Source organism: Tupaia chinensis, unplaced genomic scaffold, assembly GCF_000334495.1.
Source record: "Tupaia chinensis unplaced genomic scaffold, TupChi_1.0 Scaffold000316_1, whole genome shotgun sequence".
NCBI lineage: Eukaryota > Metazoa > Chordata > Mammalia > Scandentia > Tupaiidae > Tupaia > Tupaia belangeri.
The window spans coordinates 2,702,601-2,714,719 of record NW_006159809.1 but is presented as its reverse complement, the minus strand read 5'-3'; the positions used below and the strand labels follow the sequence as shown (position 1 = coordinate 2,714,719).

General features: G+C 41.4%; 1 pseudogene; it reads left to right on the top strand.

Moving 5' to 3' along the window:
- Window positions 1–11,720, top strand: part of LOC102482947 (39S ribosomal protein L32, mitochondrial pseudogene) — a 51,228-nt pseudogene extending 39,508 nt beyond the window's left edge.
- The last annotated feature ends 399 nt before the right edge of the window (window positions 11,721–12,119 follow it).

Genomic DNA, 12,119 nt, shown 5'->3' with positions numbered 1-12,119 from the left:
GGAAAGAGAGAGGGAAAGTGGTAAAACACCCCTGGTGAGAATAGTCACATCACAATCTTTTTCCCTCCATTTCTCCCTCCTTTGGGGAGTTTGGTCATGTATGTACATATGCTCAGCATGTTTTTAAAGGCAAGACTCAAAACTGTGTATTTGGCCATGTGGGATCCAGCCATCTGAACCACCAAGCCATAAGTTAGCCCTCTTAGTACTCTTTATGAAGAGATTAAGGATTCCTTTTGCAGCATGAGATACTTTTGCTCCACTTAGCATTCCTCCTCTTGTAGGGTTGGCTTTTGTTTCTTTCAGGTTCTCTCCTGTACTGTTCAGTGCGGGGCAGTCAGTGGGACCATTGGGTTATGTGTGTGGTGGAACCAGCACTTATCATACTTCAAAATAAAGGACATTCGGGGGTATAGAGAGAAGCCTGATTTTTGATGTGAAACGAAGTACGTGAATGTTAAGTAGATTTATACACAATGCAAAACAAAGCACCTGAATGTTAAATAGATTTGCATACAATGCAAAGGTCCTTGTGGTGGAGGTGAGCTAGTTGAACTACCCAAATCCAGAGACAAAGCTTATGCAGAAACTAGCTCATGTCCTTGGAGCGCTCTTCTGAACAGAGCCAACAGAGCCTTTGTGACAATCTATGTGCCATGAGCATGATCTTTCACGACTTGGATACATTTTTAAAACGCAGTCATGCCTTATTTAACAATGGGACTACATCCTAAGAAATACATCACTGGGCGAATTTGTCATTGTGCGAACGTCATAGAGTGCACTTCCACACACCTAGATGAGATAGCCCACCGCATACCCAGGCTATGTGGTGTAGCCTACTGCTCTGCTGGTGTACTGTTGGCCTAAAAACCAGGGGACCGCAGCTAGCGTAATGGCTATGTCACTGGACTCCCATGCAGTCGACTGCGGTTTGCGTCCCTGACTCAGTGGCTTAAAACTCATGCCGGGCGTGTGTGCATGGGTGCGTGTGTGCCCAATATCCCGAGAGGAGAATGGAGGAGAAGGGATTGCAGTGTGGTCATCCCCCCTGGGGGGTGATTTCTCGCTTTCTGTCTCTCTGTCTCTCTCTGTCTGTCTGGCGAGCACACGCACCCTATAGCAAAAACCTCTCAAAACAACAACAACAAAAAAAAACATTATGTGGCCCATGACTACCTTGGCATTTTCTGGGCATTGTTAAGGAATCGTCTCAGTAAAAAGATGTTGGATTCATGAGCAGGTTCTGTTTGCCACGAAATGCCCAAATTAAACCCCTAAGGGCAAACAAGTGTGAATCAGGGCAAAGGATGCATTTGTAGACACACTTCCATTTTTCCTAACAATGCCTGTTCTGGTTTTTAAGGAATATGAGTTGGGATTATGCAATGGGGCAATAAGCTACATAAACTTTTATGTAAATGTTTTTGAGTTGAACTTAAGAGGTTACATTGCCTGAAAAGCACCAGGTATATGTGTGTGTGTGCCCAGAATCCAGAAAAGGGAGACATAAAGGAGAAATGAAGGCGATGGGATTGTGACATGACCACGCCCCGTTGGGAATGTGCTTTCTCTCTTCTTCTTTCCCTCTGCGCAGTGCAGACATCCTTTGGCAAATTTTAAAAAGGAAGAAAGTCTTCTAAAAAATGGTACCTTTAGGCCACCCACCCACGTCCTCAAGATCCATAAAACATGGACAGAAAGAACGCAGATTTGTCCTCTCTATACCATTATATATATATATATGAGGGTGGAAAACAGATTTGAGCTAACAACTGGTACATATACCCTAGCCTCTAAAGTACAGCGAGGTTCTTCACTTGACCCTCCCAGACCCTCGCCTGATGCCTGAGTATTTAGACTAGCAGGGATGGGTGGCAAGGAAGGTTTTGGTTAATGCCTCAGCACAGGAATCCCTGTGGTGTTTTCGGGTAGAAAGCATTCAGAATCATTTCACTTGTGATAAAAGACAGCCTTACCTACTTTGATATTCTTAACAGCTTCACAACTCAGTGTACACTAGATCACCTTTATTGTTTTTTCCTCCTTACCTGAATGTGAAGTCTGAGCCCATATGTCAGTATTCCCCCTTCAAGCTTTTCCTACCAGGAGGCCCAGCAAGGTTGAGGGAAGCTTCTCCAAGTGTGGTCTGAGGACCACCCACAGAAGAAAGGCCATGCCCCAAGCCTCCTGTTTATCAAGTACCCCACACTCTCAGACACATTCCAGTTCCAGAGCCACTACTGCAGTGCCCAGTCCCCTCCCACCACTTCCTAATCAATTGTTCCTTATTTCATGACCTTTAGTCATTTACTTACCAAAACCCATGGGAAGTTAAGCTCTACCAGGACTAGGGGATTTGTCTGTCTCGTTCACTGATGTATCCCAAACTCTCAGGACAGCGCTGCTCACATGGCAGCTGCTGGATAAACATGGGCTGGATAATGACGTGTTTGTGGAGTGCTCACTGTCGTCAGGCATGGGCTAGTCCCAGGGGGGGACGCAGCAAAGCAGGCAGGCACAGGCCGTCCTCCCAGCATCTGTGGAGGAGGGCAGGAACTAGCAGTCAGGTTGGCAGACTAAACACACAATTATAATAGTCTAAGGAGTGTTATGATAAAGTGTGGTGAGAATAATATCCGGGTTTGCTGAAACGAATCGGGAGGCCACAGAAGAGAGGGAAAAGCCTGGCATGGCTGTCTTTATTGCTCAGGTGCAGATGGCACCTCCTTGGCCTGACACAGCCTGTTGGAACCCACACGGTCTCTCAGAGGACAGAAAAGGTGAGGCACAGACTGAGTGCCAGGCATGGGATAGAGTGTATAGAAGAGCTCCGTAACTTCAGGATGGGGAGATAAGCACAGAAATCTGGAACAATAAATGTTTTTGTTTGTTTGCTTGTTTTTTATTTTTTATAATTGTGAGAAGACATGTGTGATCTCCAGAGACAGAGAAGCAGAGACAAAGAGAGAGAGAGAAAGACAGGGGAGAGGGGGAGGAAGAAAGAACCCCCCAATGTGGCATGGTCATGCTACAATTCTTTCTCTATTATCCTATTCTGTGGGATTTGGAGCATGCATGCACATGCACCTGGCATGTTTTTTCAAGACTCCGAAGCCAGGATTGGAAACATGGACAGTCATGTGGGATCTAGCTCCCTTAATCATCAGGCCGTGGGGCCAGCTCCAACGTATATTTCAACGTCAGCAAGACACTCAAAGCTTTCCTTACACCCATGGCCTTATCCAGAATACAAGCAGCACAAGTCAGAAAGTAAAAAAGAGGGGAGTCTTATATAGCATGTAGCAGAAAAGGGGTTTTGGAGAGGGTTACAAAGCCACAGTGTAGTCAGCAGCTGGGCTGGGGGAGAGAAGGCCGACAGAGGATGTAAGTTTTATGGCCAGAAATACGAAAGCATGGTGAGCCACCTTCACAAGAAGAAGACCCATGAAGTGATGTGTTGTAACCCTGGGCATCTCCATCTTCAGTTCTTCCCTTTTCCCCCTACATATTCAGACCATCCCTTTTGATTTGGTAGTCCATCTCTTTCTATAGGCAGACTTTGTTCTCTTTATCCTCAATAAGAAAGAAAAGTTTTGCTTACACCTGCTGCTTGCTTTTCTTGGACTGTGAATTGTTAAAATTGTCCTTTTTTGCTTTGCCTACAAGGAAACTCAGAGTTACGGTCAATGCTAAATTAAAATCACCAGATATTCCTAGGCTTTGGGCTAATTCGTTTCCTATTCTTTCTTGTTTTCACTTATGTATTTTATTTTTCCCTGTTTAAACAGTGGGACTGCAATTGTTTTTATGCTTGAATGCTGCCTTAACTTTTTGGGGTGTTTCATGCAGGTATGGATTCTGATGAAATAAAGCACATGTTCATTTTCTTCCATCTGCCAATCCTTTAACCCTCCCCTGACTACAGTCTCAATGCCATGAGAGCCCCTTTTCCAAGGGCCATTCCCTAATCTCCATAATAATCCTCTGTTGTGATTCACTGAAGACACCAACACACATCTGGGAAACCTCTCCACCCCCTCATTTTCTCCTTGAGTTCTATTTGCTGGTCTTACCTGTAGCTCCCACCCCTAACTAACCCCTAAAGCTTAGTGGTCACCATTCTTTCCTGTCTCTTATGCCCTCCTCCACCCCCTGTCTCCCAGATCTTAGTCACCCATTCCACTCTGGTGGAATTCGTGTCTTCTTTCCTTTCACAATGCATTCCTCCAGGGAAATCAGGCATTCAGTTAGGGGGGACCTAAGTGAGACTTTGTTCAAAGATTCTCACACCCTTCTTCCAATCCCTGAGCAATGGAATGAACTTAGCCAGGGTCTTCTTTGTGTATTTCAGTCCTGCTGCTTGGCAAATGTGTGCTCACTCATTCATAGCTAAGGCTTCTAAGCCCAGCATCATTCATCCCACTGTTTGACAGTTGTGCCTCCCAAACCCTTTGAATCTGAAATTAGTGTCACTACAATGTTATGATTCATTGCTCCCACTCTCTCTCTCTCTCTCAAGATTGTGGTTGTTTCTATTAAGTAGCTCTTCCATTAAGGTGGAAGAGGCGATGTAGAACACACACGTATGTCCTCCCAAGTTCCCTGCTTTGTGGGTGGTCCCAGCATTTTGTTGTAAATACAGCCTCTGAGAAAGGGAGGAAAATGAAGCCATGCTTGTCTACTGCTGAAATTTCATTTTTAACAGTCACCAGTTCTTGTTCACAGGCGTTGTAGGGATTCTATCCTCTTTTCCTTTAACTAAAAGACAGTAAAAATAAAAAGGGGGGGGGAGGGTGCAACTATCTATGTCATAGTGACTCCGAGTTCTCCCGAATTCAAGATGAACTTTAGCCTCTTCCAGTTCGGCTGATACAGAACAGGAAAACCATTCATTCGTCCAACAAATGTTTGTGGAGGAGGCTGTATTATAGGAGCTGGGAATACGGCAGTGAATTCCTTGTGGAATTTATGTTCCAGTGAAGGGAAGCCAGACAATAAAACGTGTATACATGATGTAATGTTGGATTGTGCAAAGTGTTGCAAAGAAAAAGAAGAAGGTATTGTTGGATAAAATGACCAGAAAAAGCCCCTCTGGGGTATCACATAAGCAGAGACCTGAATGAAATGAGAGATTTTTCCTCCCTCCCTTGTCAATGGCAGACATCAATCATCATCGCGGCCTTCTATTCTTTTCCATGGAGCCATCAACCCTCCACTCAGCACTCCAGGCCATCACGGCCATTTGGCTGGTGTTAACATGCATAATCAGGTCTACTTTCCATCCTGTTCCAAGGGTGAAACAAAAACGACAAAACAAATAAAACCCCTTCCTTTTCTAAAGCAAGAAGGAAAAATATAAAAAAGAGTGACTATAAGTACCAGATTACATCCATCTCTGTTTAAGTCTAATGACGTAGGATTGATGGTCTTCTCTTGTCATAAAGACACAGAGTTTCCATCCCTTTATGATGCTTACTCTGTATGTTTGAGTTTATAACTCAGCTCTTGAGTAGTTTATGACCCTTTCACAGTCATGGGGCTCTGAATCTATGTAGGCTGACCAGTCATAACCACCAACTTTAAACTGTGGATATTGTGTGTCCACAAGCATAGTCCCAAAGTTCAATGTGAAACATGTTGTGAGTGCCATATTTCCCTTGGAAAAAATCCATTTTTATGAATAAAAGCACTCTCCTATTACATACATCTCTCAATTTTCTTCTTATCCATCTAATTACTGAGCAGTTACTGGCTGCCAGACACAGCATAAAAGATGAATAAGATACATTGTGTCTTACTCAAATCTTACACAAATACCAACAAAGGATAAAACGAAATACTGTAATTCAGGGGAGATCCATATCTAATCCTCTTATGAGTATTTATAAGAAGTATTATCGTATGTTACAAATCACTACCTCAGTGATCATCAATGACTTCCAGTTGCCATTCTAATGAAAATCTTCATTCTATTTGTTTTTTCCTTAATCTGAGGACTCTCTCCTTTCTCCAATTGCCTCTCTTAGTTTCCATGATTAGGCACTATCTTGCTTTTGTTCTCCTCCATCTTTCTTTCTCTTCAAGATCTCAATCACTCCCAGAGATTTCATATCACTTGCATGTAACTGAGTCTCAAATATGTATCCCTGGTTACAATTTCTATGCTGTTACATTCTACTGAGGAATAATTTTGGAACCTGACATTCTATATGTTCAAAATCAAACATGTTGACTCATGTTCATAGAATCATGAGCTAGATCCAGGCACTCCAATAAATTGGTGTTCTTTTAAGCCACTAATTTATTGTATTTTGTTATAGCAGCAATGGAAAACTAATACCTTTATCAGGAATTAGGAATTGAGTATCTTCTCTTCTCATCTCTTTCCTTCCTTTCCTTTCTTTCCCCTCCCTCTCCCTCTTCTCTCCTCTCTTTTCTGTCATTCCTTCTCTCTTTGGTGTGCTTCTGTGTGTGTGTGTGTGCGTGTGTGTGTGTTGATTTTCTAGGTCAAGGTCTTTATATTATAATCCCCATAAACATCAGTTTTGACTTTACTGGCTTGGTATAGAGGAGAGAGTTTGTCTTTTCCAATACTTCTAGCAAAAGCCCTACAATTGCATTTTCATTTAGCTAACTTGAGACACCAACAATCCTATAAGCAATCACATGACTAACATATGGAAATAGTCTAATTACTGAAGTCTGTCCTTGGAAGCTTTAGATAAGCTTCAATCTCATGAACTGAGAGTGGCTTCAGGCTTCAGCTCTCAGAGACATCTTTGGATGCATCCTCCCCTTTCTTGTTTCTCAGTAATAAATCTTCAATCAGTTGTCATATCTTCTTGCTTCTGTAACCAAACTAATAAAAAGTCTTCTACCTAAATCCCATACCACAAACTACCTTTTCCAATTCAGATGAACTTTTCTAGAAGGACTGTGCTGATGATCTTCTGGCTCATAAACCTTTCAAGCTCTCCATTGCCGAAAGAAAAATGGCCAGTCTCGTTAGCCAGTTCTCAAAGTCCAACCCTCCAGAACCCAGATCCAACCTACTTTTCCAGATGTACTCCTCATCGCTCCTCTAAATAGAAGCTAGTAGTTGCCAGCAGCAACTACTCACAGTCTCCAAGTCACTCCACCTCTCAAACTTTCTCTGGCTGTTTCTCACAGTTAGAATGCATCACTTAGTGCTTTTTGACAATGTCCTCATTACTCTTTGGGCCCAGCCTAGAGATCTCTGTGGATATGTCAAGAAGGAGATTGTTATGTAGTGGTTTAAACTTATTTTTAATGGGCAGAAATGTGGATAGATGGGCATTTTCTGCTAACTTAAGAGGATATACTTTGTCTCATAAGATTCCCACATGTATAAGGATACATTGTTTACTCACTAAGGACCTAGGTAAATAAGAAATAGCCTATTGTCCTGGCAACTAGAATATAGTGGTAACAAAAGGCAGATACTATGAGTATATGCTGTTCTTCAACTGGCATAGAAAGTGCCTTGCTTTAAGAAAAGATATCTAATAGATGTGTATTTACTTTCCATGTCTCGATATATTTATTTTGTCTTCTTTGTATCATGGAATTTTCATTCTCCCTAAAACTAAACACTTCAGAGAAATGGAAGCAGCTCTGTGTCTCTTTTTCCCAGTTGGTTGTTTTCTTAATATCCTTGGGATTTCTAGAACTTTGTGTCTTTTAGTCTTATTTAGACTTTACGAAACAACCATCATATACTTTCTTATCTCCTCTGGCAGACTGAGGTAGGAGACACAATCCTCTTGATGTCTTCAATATAGTAAATATTTAGTAAATACTTGACACTTGTTGAAATGATGCCAGTGGAAACTCCAGAATCTATGTCAAACAGTCTGTAGGGTTAAAAATGTGTGATTTATAAAATTCCACTCTCTCAAAGATTTTGCTCATATTAAACAATAGAATCTTCAGATATAATCAGCAGTTATGTATTTGTTCTTCTTTACCAAAAGAAGACATTTTTTACACTGTTGACAATTTCAAAGAGCCTTGCAGAAAATAACTCAAAAGAATGCAATTAGTACCACCATCTTGTGGAGTAATAGCAACAACATTGAAATTGCTTACTCATTTCACAAGAGCTTTTGGATGCTAAAACTTCACACTGAGTTATTCATTCAACACATATTTACTGAGCACGTATACTAAGGCATATCATTGGGCTAGGAAAACTAAGACCAACTCATTGACCTCACAGAACTTAGAATCTCATGGAAGAGAGAGACAATGAAATAGTAAATTGTCTGCCTAAAGATCCTAGGTGCATAAGAGCAGTGAAACTCAGTTAATAAATAGTCTACCTCTTCATTTGCAAAATGTCAAGGTTAATTCTTAGGACTCAGCTTCGTATTCAGCCAGTGAACACCAGGATTACTGCCCTCACACTTTCAGAGTTAGGCAAAGAGGCAGAACTGAGCATCCTTCATGTTAAGAAGGACTTAACAGCACCTGTTCCATTCTTGGTCCCTAAAGAAGTCTTACCTATTGTCCCTATCACCTAGAAGAAGCTGGTAATGATGGCTGCAGACATCTTAGTAAAAGGGACATTGTGGGTGACTGCACCAACGTGTAAATTGGCTCCGAAAATTCAAAAACTACTTGAGGATCCAGCAATCCCACTACTGGGCATATATCCAAAGAAACTGAAATCTATATGTCAAGGGATGTTGTGTTTTCATGTTTATTATAGCACTATTTATAATAACCAAGATATGGAATCAAGCTAAGTGTCTATTAATGGGTGAATGAATAAAGAAAATGTAATGTATATACCTGATGGGATATTATTCATCCACAGAAAATCATGAAATCCTGTCCTTGGTGGCAACATGGGGGCACCTGGGGAACATTTATTAAGTGAAATGCTAAGCCAGGCACGGAATGGCAAGTACACATGATTTCATTCATGTGTGGAACCTAAAGAAGTTGAACTCATAAACATAAACCCAATATTTTGTGTCAGTTAAAAACAAAAATAAAACTATGGCCCAGCCTCAGTGATGCAAGTGGTGGCATGCTGAATTGCAGTGCTAAAAGCCACATGGCTGACTGGGTTCAGACCCTGGTCAACCTGAAACATCTCTGGCAAGTGTGTAGACATCCACGATCCTGAGGTGCTGGATGGCTGGGTTAAGGGACTCACAGCGTGAAGAGACCCTGTCAAGGGTACCTTTCTTTCTTTTTCTTTCTCTCTCTCTCACTCTTCTTTGCTTTTGGGTATGCACATGAGCTCTCTATCATGAATAAAATGAAATGAGAAGTTAAAAAAAACCCCACTAATTGGCCTTGGAGAAAACTTCCAAAAGTAGTTTTGAATTTTCATATTTTTATATTCATATTATTTATAAATAATTTTGTAGTATAGGGCCCTTTACCATTACAAACCCAAGTTTCTGAGAAAGTCTCAGAAATTTTATGTACTGGTATCTCTTTAAAGGCCTGAGACACAAGCAGGAACTTATCCCAAATTTTCATTTTAACTCTACATTGAGTTAAATGGTTTAAGAAGGCTCTTGGTTTTATGGGTCCTCAGCTCCAAGGGAGTGATTATTGGTGATCTGAGAAAGGTTGTCTTAACAGATACTGGGTTCTTCAGTGAACAATTTCTGGAATAAGTATATCATTTTGAACCTTAAATGCTGTATCTCTAACAAATAACTGGTTGCCAAGGACACCACTATGTGCAAACTACTGAAAGCAAAATGATTGGATGGATCCTTGGTCAGAAGGAATAAATCTTGTACTAACTTAAGAGGCACGTGGAGATAAATACGCTGATTGACAAGGAAGTATAGAGTTCATGTGGCTGACATAAAAACACACTCATATAATACTTTGAGGGGCCCTTTCCTTCCTGCTGTTTTGCCAACAAGGATGTCAGCAGGTCAGCCAGGAGAGTGGAGGCCAGTCAGTACCTGAGACTAGCTGATGTCTAATCTCCCAGGTGCTTCAGTCTTCGAACTCCTTTGACTTTTCCTCCCTTGACTTTACGTCACATTTCACTCTTCAGTTCTCTCGGAAATCAGCCTTATACTGTGCTCTTCCTCGGGTACCTTTTCTAAGTACTGTCTAAAACGACCATCCTGTGATTAGCTGTGTTTTCTCTACTCTACTTCCTCTCACACCTTATTGCCTCTTACCCAGCACGCCTGTAGGAGCACGCTATGTTTGGTGAGACTCTGTGTTAAGTCTATGATTCATCAACCTAAGTAGGTGAATAGGGCTGATAAAGGTATTAGTTTTCCACTGCTGCTATAACAAAATACAATAAATTAGTGACTTAAAAGAACACCAATTTATTATCTTACAATTCTGGAGTTCAGGGTCAAAACCGAGTCTTTTTAATTGCCAGAGGGTTTCTGTGCATGTTTGTCAAGCATCAGAGGCCAGGGATGGAACCAGGATCAACCATGTAAGACCTGGCTCCCTTAACCACTAGGCTATGGGGTCAGACCTCAAAATGAGTTTATGGAACAAAAATAAAGGTGTCCACAGAGCTACATTACTCCTGCCTTTTTCTGCTTCTGGAGGCTGCTCATGTTCCTTAGCTTGTGGGCATGTCACTCTAACCTCTGCTTCTCTGGTCTTGACCCTGATGGCTCCTTCTTAAAAAGACCCTCATGATTACATTGGACCCACCCAGATAATCCAGGATCATCTCCCACCTCAAGCTCTTTAATTTGGGACTAACAGATGACATAATGGTTATGTTACTGGATTCCCACGTAGTCGACCGCAGTTGGAGTCACAGATCAGGTGGCTTAAAATTCACATCGGGCACATCCCTGGAGGAAAATGGAGAAGGGATTGTTGTGTGGCTTCCCCCCAGGGGGTGATTTCTCAGTGAGCACACATACACACCCTATAGCAAAAAATCTCTCTTTAAAAAAAGAAAAAAAAATCTTTAACTTAATCACATCAGAGAAGTCTCTTTTTTCTATACAAGGCAGAACATTCACAGGTTCCAGGGGTTAGGCTATAAATATATATACTTTGTATGACAAAAGGCAAAAAATAAAGGTTGGATGTAAGTGATGTAGCCATTTAAAATGTAACTCCTGAAAATGTAAAAAAAAAAAAAAAACACTCCTAAAGAGAAAGATGGCGCCGGCCATGCGGTGCGGGCGGTTCCACTGTGGCCAGTGCCCGGGGGCTGCTCTGAAACGATTGGGAAGGACTGTAGCAGAGGCTTCAGCAGAGCCGGCTAGGCTTCCCTAGTCTTCCATGGGGACCAGCATTAGCAGTTGAGGGTCCAGCCGTATTTACAGAACCAGCAAATGCTACCAGTCCAAGTAAAGAGAATTCCATTGAATTCCAGCCTTTTGGACAATATCTTTTGGATGACGGCTCCTAAAAGCAGACGCAGCATTGACGTTAACCAGTGTAGGAGAAGAAACCCTCAGAAGCTTATAAAAGTTAAGAACAATACAGACATGTGTCCCGAATGTGGTCATCTGAAACTGAAACACGTGCTTTGTGGCTATTGCTATGAGAAGGTGTGCAAGGAGACCGAAGAAATCAGATGACAGATAGGGAAACAGGAAGGGGGCCCCTTCAAGGCTCCTGCCATGGAGACCATAGTCCTGTACACAGGAGAGATACCGTCCGAACAAGATCAGGACAAGAGGACCATCTAACGAGGAAGGAAGCAGCCCTCCTGGTTCACCCAAAACTGACAGCCAAGGTGTTAAAAGAGGATAACTTCACATTGAAACATTTATCCTGACAAAAAAGAAGATTATTTGTTTTCGTGTTGTTGCTGTGCTTATTTTTAAATCATCAATATAGTTTAAAATGTTCTTTATAAGTTTTGGGGGGGATCATTTGAAGATTCAAGAATAAACTGAAAATATTTATTTATACAAAGTTTCAATGGACTAATATTTGTTTCCACTATACTATGAGGTTTTAAATAAATGAAATTTCCAGAACAAAAATAAAACAAATAATTAAAAATTTATAGCAGAAAAAAAAAAAAACACTTTTAGCTGATCAATTGTACATAAATGGATGGTGGTTAGATTTGGACCATGGGCTATAGTTTGCCAAATTCTGCTCTATAATTTTACCAAATA